Raw genomic sequence first — 9795 nt, 5'->3', positions numbered from 1 at the left:
TATGGATCTTTCTCTAACACATATTGCTTGCCAAAAATAAAAAGTATAAAAAGGAAAGGTGAAGATCACCATGACTCTTGTATAAGGGTAGAAGATAAAGGTAAAATATATGCCCTTCGCAGAGGGAAGCTGAGGTTGTCATGCGCTTTTATGGTTGGATGCACTTGTGATAAAGAACGTCACTTTATATTGCCGCTTGTGATAAAGAACTTCATTATGCAGTCTGTCGCTTTTATTTCTTCCATATCACAAATTCGTATAAAGCTTATTTTATCCACACTAAAACATCATACATATTTAGGGAGCAATTTTTATTGCTTTCATCGATGACAACTTATTTGAAGGATCTTACTCAATCCATAGGTAGGTATGGTGGACTCTCATGGCAAAATTGGTTTAAGGGATGTTTGTATGCACAAGTAGTATCTCTACTTGGTGCAAAAGATTTGTCTAGCACAAGAGGGAAAGCAAGCTCAACATGTTGGAGGATCCATGATAATATAACTTCTATTCGGATATAAGAAAACATAACCCGTTATGTTGTCTTCCTTGTCCAACATCAACCTTTTAGCATGTCATATTTTAATGAGTGCTCACAATCACAAAAGATGTCCAAGATAATATATTTATATGTGAAACCTCTCTTTCTTTATTACTTCCTATTAATTGCAACAATGACCAAAACTATGTTTGTCAACTCCCAACAAATTTTATTCATCATACTTCGTATATGTGAAGTCATCACTCTCCATAAGATCATTATATAATCTTTTTACTTCTGTTTATTCTTTCTTTTTCTTATTTCCCTCAAGATCATAGCAAGAAATACAAATCCCTCAACTCAAAACTACTCTTTATTATATAACTCACGGACTCGATTACATAGATAGATCTGAAAGAAAAACTCAAAGCTAGATCATACTGAAAACTTTTACTCTACTAGATCAAGATATATCCAAAAGGATCGAACTAAGAAAAATGATAAAGGTAAAGATATGATGGTGATACGATACTGGGACACCTCCCCCAAGCTTGGCACAATCCAAGGGGAGTGCCCATACCCTTGTATTTATGTCTTTCTTTAGAGGTGGTGATGATGGTGTTGTAGACGTATATGTCAGCTTCATTAAGGCACTTTTCAGGACTTGCAATTTTTGGAGCACATGTTGGAGCATATTCGCATTCTTCTAGATTTCCTCCAAAAGATGCTTATTTTCAGTCCACCAAGAACATTTTCCTGTATTCCTTTCACTTGGACGGGATATGTCCCAGTTGGAGGGTATATGTGCACGAGGATTGTTCTCCACTCCATAATTATGAACCAAATTATGAAAGTTATTCTGATGTAACCTGTGTAAGGGCCTCCTAGGGGGAAGCCCTTCTCGAACCTCTTGGCCCTCATGGTTGCTTCTAGTCCCTATTGCTTGGTGGGGATTTGGAATAGTGGAGATGCCTGCCAGAGTGCCTCTTTCTGAAGCCGGAGGTTGAACCTCAAGCGAATCTCCTTCGCCCTCCTCCATCGTGACTCCCTCGGCATCATCCCTCCATAGTTCCATCTACATTAACCAAGCATCGTCGTCCACATTGTTGGAGGAGGGGGACGACATGATGCTTGGCCTTGAAAAATCTGGCAGAAAACAGCACGAAAACAAGGGATTTTTACCATGTTATGGTGATCAAAACCTTCAGGAGATTATATAATGAATTTTTACCGACCAAAAGAAGTGTTCCACAAGAAAATAGAGTCCGAAGGGCACACGAGGTGGCCACAAGCCACAGCAGCGCGCCCCCCAGGCTTGTTGCCTCCTCGTGCACTCTTTGGACTACTTCTAATTTTCCTAATTTTTTAAATATTCCAAAATAGAGAACAATTTGTCGGATGTGGGGTTCCCGCAAACCCTTAAGGTTCGAACACTGGGGTGCGCATGAAGTCTTTTCCTCCCACCGGTCTACGCCCTAACTCGCTAAGATCTCGCGGACGAACTCGACGGACTTGCAACACAGAAAGACACAAGATTTATACTGGTTCGGGCCACCGTTGTGGTGTAATACCCTACTCTAGTGTGGTGGTGGTCGATTGCCTCTTGGGCTAATGATGAATAATACAATGGGAAGAACAGCCTCCTAAGGTTGAGGTGTTCTTGTGCTTGGCTAACTTGTGTGGGTGAGAGTGATCTCAGATCTCTCTCATTCCCTCCTCCTTCTTCTTCTTCTCCTCCTTCTCTTCCTTCTCCCTTTCTTTCTTCCTTCTCTTTTTGGTGGCGGCTAGTCCTACTTATGGAGGCCCTGGTCCTCTTCCCAAATCTTGAGCGGGAAGGGAGCCAACAATGGCGGGCGAATTTGAAGGAGGACAGCTAGTACAAGCTATCCTGACAAAAGTGGTCTTCGCCTGCCAAAGGCTCTGGTGGTGACGTCGTCTTGGGCTCCATGATGACCTCCGTCTTGCTGTCCTTCTGGTCTTGGTCTTGCTGCACCAAAATGGCAACCTTTGCATGATGCCTCGGTACTCCTCGCCTGCGTTGGTTCCCTTAGCACAAAAGAGGAAACAAGGATGATGTGCGCGCTGGCGCCCTCCTGGCGCCTGCCTGGTGTTGATCATCATGGCTCACATCACGAGAGCCTCGTGAGGTTTGCCTCGCCTTGATATCTCCGCTCCTCGTGAGCCTTCCTGACTAGGCCGCTCCAGAGGAGGTCTAGTGTCGTCCGCCTCGCGAGGCTTGGCCCCTCGTGAGGGTCTTGGATGCCTTGTTGATGAAGGTGGGTCGTACGGCCTGCTAGCTTAGCCACGCCACGGGCCGCGAGCAGGCAAGCCTGGGGACCCCCGTTCCCAGGACGCCGACAGTAGCCCCCGGGCCCAAGGTGCGCTCGGGCTTGGCTTCGCGGTGAAGCCAAGGATCAAGTACGGAGCACCGCGGGCCCCGAAAGCCTGCTGCCTTGGTTGACGCATGGTGGTTTAATTGGACATGGGCGTCTCCACTTCCCCATGCTGCCTTGGCAACTTCTCGACCTGACAAAAGCCTGACGCAGGCAGCACTTGCCTTCATTGCTTCTTCCTCGCCTTGCTCCAGATCCCCTTCCTTACTCTCCGCCGCCGCTACCTCCAGATCCGCTCCAACCTCATCCCGTAGCTACGATCCATGGCGCTGCACAAGGCCAAGGCTTCCTCAGCGCCGGCTTGGTACGAGCAGGCCCTTGAGGCGCCCATCATCATGGAGAAGAGCCTCGCCTCCGTGTGCCTGCTGACAGTGGGCGAGAGCAACGAGTGGGGGAAGACCGAGCTCCGGCTTGCCTCCGACGTGCTGGAGGCCGAGGAAGGCACCTTCTTCCCCTTCTTCTCGAGCAGCATCGCCGTCGGGTTGGTTCCTCCCTTCTCCGACTTCTTGTACGAAGTCCTCAACCACTACGGGTTGCAGGCGTTGCATCTCCATCCCAACTCTGTCCTCCTCCTTTCCATCTTCGCCTACTACTATGAGGCGTACCTGGGCATGATGTCGTCTGTGGCGCTCCTGCGCCATTTCTTCTTCCTCCATGTCAGCGAGGGTAACATCTCTGGATGCGCTAACTTCGTTGCATCTGGCAAGGCCAACTCGATCTCGAGCACCGGGAAGAGGGCCGACAACATTCGATCCAAATGGGTCATGATGGACGCCAAGTGCGCCGATCCGCATCTGGCATTGCCCACGGCGGTGCCCTCTTTCCACGGGGGATGGCCCAGGGTGGAGCTTGCTGATGAGCGGGCCTCGTTAGTGTTGGGGAAGATGGTGACTGACCTAAAACCGGGCAACACGAGGGCAGCAAAGGTGACGGGGGTCATGCTTCTAAGGGAGTTCTTGACCCTGCGAGTAGCTCCACTCCAGGCGCGTCCACGCCCCCTGTGGGAGCTTGAAGAAGAGGGGAACATGACCCGCCTGAGGCCAGGGGCCCTACCTGACGATGAATTGGCCGATGTCCTGCACCTCATAGTTGGGGACAACCAGGAGTACCCACCAAGCGCCTTCGTCCCCCTGTTCCAGCACAAGGATCGGGAGGAATTCTTCACCTCCAGGCCGACCTTTGATGCATGTGGGTTGGTGCCGCCGGTGCTCCTAGGATCCCCCGCGGCACTGGAACCGGTGGAGGTTGAAGGAAATATGCCCTAGAGGCAATAATAAAGTTATTATTTATTTCCTTATATCATGATAAATGTTTATTATTCATGCTAGAATTGTATTAACTGGAAACATAATACATGTGTGAATACATAGACAAACATAGTGTCACTAGTATGCCTCTACTTGACTAGCTCGTTAATCAAAGATGGTTATGTTTCCTAACCATGGACAAAGAGTTGTTATTTGATTAACGGGATCACATCATTAGGTGAATGATCTGATTGACATGACCCATTCCATTAGCTTAGCACCCGATCGTTTAGTATGTTGCTATTGCTTTCTTCATGACTTATACATGTTCCTATGACTATGAGATTATGCAACTCCCGTTTGCCGGAGGAACACTTTGTGTGCTACCAAACGTCACAACGTAACTGGGTGATTATAAAGGAGCTCTACAGGTGTCTCCAAAGGTACATGTTGGGTTGGCGTATTTCGAGATTAGGATTTGTCACTCCGATTGTCGGAGAGGTATCTCTGGGCCCTCTCGGTAATGCACATCACATAAGCCTTGCAAGCATTGCAACTAATGAGTTAGTTGCAAGATGATGTAGTACGGAACGAGTAAAGAGACTTGCCGGTAACGAGATTGAACTAGGTATTGAGATACCGACGATCGAATCTCGGGCAAGTAACATACCGATGACAAAGGGAACAACGTATGTTGTTATGCGGTCTGACCGATAAAGATCTTCGTAGAATATGTAGGAGCCAATATGGGCATCCAGGTCCCGCTATTGGTTATTGACCGGAGACGTGTCTCGGTCATGTCTACATTGTTCTCGAACCCGTAGGGTCTGCACACTTAAGTTTTCGATGACAGTTATATTATGAGTTTATGAGTTTTGACGTACCGAAGGAGTTCGGAGTCCCGGATGAGATTGGGGACATGACGAGGAGTCTCGAAATGGTCGAGACGTAAAGATCGATATATTGGACGACTATATTCGGACATCGGAAAGGTTCGGAGTGATTCGGGTATTTTTCGGAGTACTGGGTAGTTACGGGAGAAGCAATGGGCCTTGATGGGCTTTAGTGGGAAGAGGAAAAAGGGCCAAGGGGCTGCTGCGCCCCCCCTCCCCTCTAGTCCGAATTGGACTAGGGAAAAGGGGGCCGGCCACCTTTCCTTCTCCTCCACTTCCTTCTCCCTTCCTCCCCTTTTGGTGGACTCCTACTAGGACTTGGAGTCCTAGTAGGACTCCACATCCTGGCCGCACCAAGCCTTGGCCGGCCTCCTCCTCCTCCATCCTTTATATACTGAGGCAAGGGGCACCCCATGAAGACAAGTTGATCTTCGTGATCGTTCCTTAGCCGTGTGCGGTGCCCCCCTCCACCATATTCCACCTCGGTCATATTGTAATGGTGCTTAGGCGAAGCCCTGCGACGGTAGTACATCAAGATCGTCACCACGCCGTCGTGCTGATGGAACTCTTCCCCGACACTTTGCTGGATCAGAGTCCAGGGATCGTCATCGAGCTGAACGTGTGCTAGAACTCGGAGGTGCCGTAGTTTCGGTGCTTGATTGGTCGGGCCATGAAGATGTACGACTACATCAACCAAACACTTCCATTGTCGATCTACCAAGGGTACGTAGATCACACTCTCCTCTCGTTGCTATGCATCACCATGATCTTGCGTGTGCGTAGGAAAATTTTGAAATTACTACGTTCCCCAACAGTGGCATCCGAGCCTAGGTTTTATGTGTTGATGTTATATGCACGAGTAGAACACAAATGAGTTGTGGGCGATATAAGTCATACTGCTTACCAGCATGTCATACTTTGGTTCGGTGGTATTTTTGGATGAAGTGGCCCGGACCGACATTACGCGTATGCTTACGCGAGACCGGTTCTCCCAACGTGCTTTGCACATAGGTGGCTTGCGGGTGACAGTTTCTCCAACTTTAGTTGAACCAAGTGTGGCTATGCCCGGTCCTTGCGAAGGTTAAAACAACACCAACTTGACAAACTATCATTGTGGTTTTGATGCGTAGGTAAGATTGGTTCTTGCTTAAGCCCGTAGCAGCCACATAAAACATGCAACAACAAAGTAGAGGACGTCTAACTTGTTTTTGCAGGGCATGTTGTGATGTGATATGGTCAAGACGTGATGAGATATAAGTTGTTGTATGAGATGATCATGTTTTGTTGAAGTTATCGGCAACTGGCAAAAGCCTTATGGTTGTCTCTCTATTGCATAAGTTGCAAGCGTCCAATGATTGCTTTAATTTATTGCTATGCGATAGCAATAGTTGCAAGAGCAATTGTTGGCGAGACGACCACGTGATGACACATTGATATAGATCAAGATGATGGAGATCATGGTGTCATGCCGGTGACGATAGAGATCATGACAGTTCTTTGGAGATGGAAATCAAAGGCGCAAGATGATGATGGCCATATCATGTCACATATTTTAATTGCATATGATGTTTATCTTTTATGCATCTTATCTTGCTTTGATTGACGGTAGCATTATAAGATGATCTCTCACTAAATTATCAAGAAGTGTTCTCCCTGAGTATGCACCGTTGCAAAAGTTCTTCGTGCTGAGACACCATGTGATGATCGGGTGTGATAGGCTCTACGTTCAAATACAACGGGTGCAAAACAGTTGCACACGCAGAATACTCGGTTATACTTGACGAGCCAAGCATATACATATATGGCCTCGGAACACGGAGACCGAAAGGTCGAGCGTGAATCATATAGTAGATATGATCAACATAGTGATGTTCACCATTGAAACTACTCCATCTCACGTGATGATCGAACATGGTTTAGTTGATTTGGATCACGTGATCACTTAGAGGATTAGAGGGATGTCTGTCTAAGAGGGAGTTCTTAAGTAATATGATTAATTGAACTTAGTCCTGGTAGTATTTTGCAAATCATGTTGTAGATCAATAGCTCGCGTTGTTGCTTCCCTGTGTTTATTTTGATATGTTCCTAGAGAAAATTGTGTTGAAAGATGTTAGTAGCAAAGATGCGGATTGGATCCGTGATCTGAGGTTTATCCTCATTGCTGCACAGAAGAATTATGTCCTTGATGCACCACTAGGTGACAGACCTATTGCAGGAGCAGATGCAGACGTTATGAACGTTTGGCTAGCTCAATATGATGACTACTTGATAGTTTAGTGCACCATGCTTAACAGCTTAGAATCGGGACTTCAAAGACGTTTTGAACGTCATGGACCATATGAGATGTTCCAGGAGTTGAAGTTAATATTTCAAGCAAATACCCGAGTTGAGAGATATGAAGTCTTCAACAAGTTCTATAGCTAAAAGATGGAGGAGAATCGCTCAACTAGTGAGCATGTGCCCAGATTGTCTGAGTACTACAATCGCTTGAATCAAGTGGGAGTTAATCTTCCAGATAAGATAGTGATTGACAGAATTCTCTAGTCACCATCACCAAGTTAGTAGAACTTTGTGATGAACTATGATATGCAAGGGATAACGGAAACGATTCCCAAGCTCTTCGTAATGCGGAAATTGCGAAGGTAGAAATCGAGAAAAACATCAAGTGTTGATGGTAGACAAGACCACTAGTTTCAAGAAAAGGGCAGAGGGAAGAAGGGGAACTTCAAGAAGAACAGCAAGCAAGTTGCTGCTCAAGTAAATAAGCCCAAGTCTGGTCCTAAGCCTGAGACTAAGTATTTCTACTGCAAAGGGACTGGTCACTGGAAGCGGAACTACCCCAAGTGATTGGCAGATAAGAAGGATGGCAAAGTGAACATAAGTATATTTGATATACATGTTACTGATGTGTACTTTACTAGTGTTTATAGCAACCCCTCAGTATTTGATACTAGTTCAGTTGCTAAGATTAGTAACTCAAAACGGGAGTTGCAGAATAAACAGAGACTAGTTAAGGGTGAAGTGACGATGTGTGTTGGAAGTGGTTCCAAGATTGATATGATCATCATCGCACACTCCCTATACTTTCGGGATTAGTGTTGAACCTGAATAAGTGTTATTTGGTGTTTGCGTTAAGCATGAATATGATTTGATCATGTTTATTGTAATACGGTTATTCATTTAAGTAAGAGAATAAATTGTTGTTCTGTTTACATGAATAAAACCTTATATGGTTACACACCCAATGAAAATAGTTCGTTGGATCTCGATCGTAGTGATACACATAATCATAATATTGAAACCAAAAGATGCAAAGTTAATAATGATAGTGCAACTTATTTGTAGCACTGCCGTTTAGGTCATATTGGTGTAAAGCGCATGAAGAAACTCCATGTTGATGGGATTTTGGAATCACTTGATTATGAATCACTTGATGCTTGCGAACCATGCCTCATGGGCAAGATGACTAAGACTCCGTTCTCCGGAGCGAGCAACTGACTTATTGGAAATAATACATACTGATGTATGCGGTCCGATGAGTGTTAAGGCTCACGGCAAGTATCGTTATTTTCTGAACTTCACAGATGATTTGAGAAGATATGGGTATATCTACTTGATGAAACATAAGTCTGAAACATTTGAAAAGTTCAAAGAATTTCAGAGTTAAGTGGAAAATCATCGTGACAAGAAAATAAAGTTTCTACAATCTGATCGCGGAGACAAATATTTGAGTTACGAGTTTGGTCTTCAATTAAAACAATGTGGAATAGTTTCACAAACTCATGCCACATGGAACACCACAACATAATGGTGTGTCCGAACGTCATAACCATACTTTATTGGATAGAGTGCAATCTATGATGTCTCTTACCGATCGACCACTATCGTTTTGGGGTTATGCATTAGAGACAGCTGCATTCACGTTAAAAGGGCACCATCTAAATCAGTTGAGACGACACCGTATGAACTGTGGTTTGGCAAGAAACCAAAGTTGTCGTTTCTTAAAGTTTGGGGTTGCAATGCTTATGTGAAAAAGTTTTCATCCTGATAAGCTCAAACCCAAATCGGAAAAGTGTGTCTTCATAGGATACCCAAAAAGTTACTGTTGGGTACACCTTCTATCACAGATCCAAAGGCAAGACATTCGTTGCTAAGAATGGATCCTTTCTAGAGAAGGAGTTTCTCTCGAAAGAAGTGAGTGGGAGGAAAGTAGAGAACTTGATGAGGTAACTGTACCTGCTCCCTTATTGGAAAGTAGTTCATCACAGAAATCTGTTCCTGTGACTACTACTCCAATTAGTGAGGAAGCTAATGATGATGATCATGTAACTTCAGATCAAGTTACTACCGAATCTCGTAGGTAAACCAGAGTGAGATCCGCACCAGAGTGGTACGGTAATCCTGTTCTGGAAGTCATGTTACTAGACCATGACGAACTTGTGAACTATGAAGAAGCGATGGTGAGCCCAGATTCCGCAAAATGGCTTGAGGCCATGAAATCTGAGATGGGATCCATGTATGAGAACAAAGTATGGACTTTGGTTGACTTGCCCGATGATCGGCAAGCCATAGAAAATAAATGGATCTTCAAGAGGAAGATGGACGCTGATAGTAGTGTTACTATCTACAAAGCTAGAATTGTCGCAAAAGGTTTTCGATAAGTTCAAAGTGTTAACTACAATGAGAGTTTCTCACTCGTATCTATGCTTAAATCTGTCCGAATCATGTTAGCAATTGCCGCATTTTATGAAATCTGGCAAATGGATAACAAAACTGCAATC

The sequence above is a fragment of the Triticum aestivum genome, chromosome 2A (genome assembly GCF_018294505.1).
Source record: "Triticum aestivum cultivar Chinese Spring chromosome 2A, IWGSC CS RefSeq v2.1, whole genome shotgun sequence".
Taxonomy (NCBI): Eukaryota; Viridiplantae; Streptophyta; class Magnoliopsida; order Poales; family Poaceae; genus Triticum; species Triticum aestivum.
Note: the sequence above shows the minus strand (reverse complement) of the source record.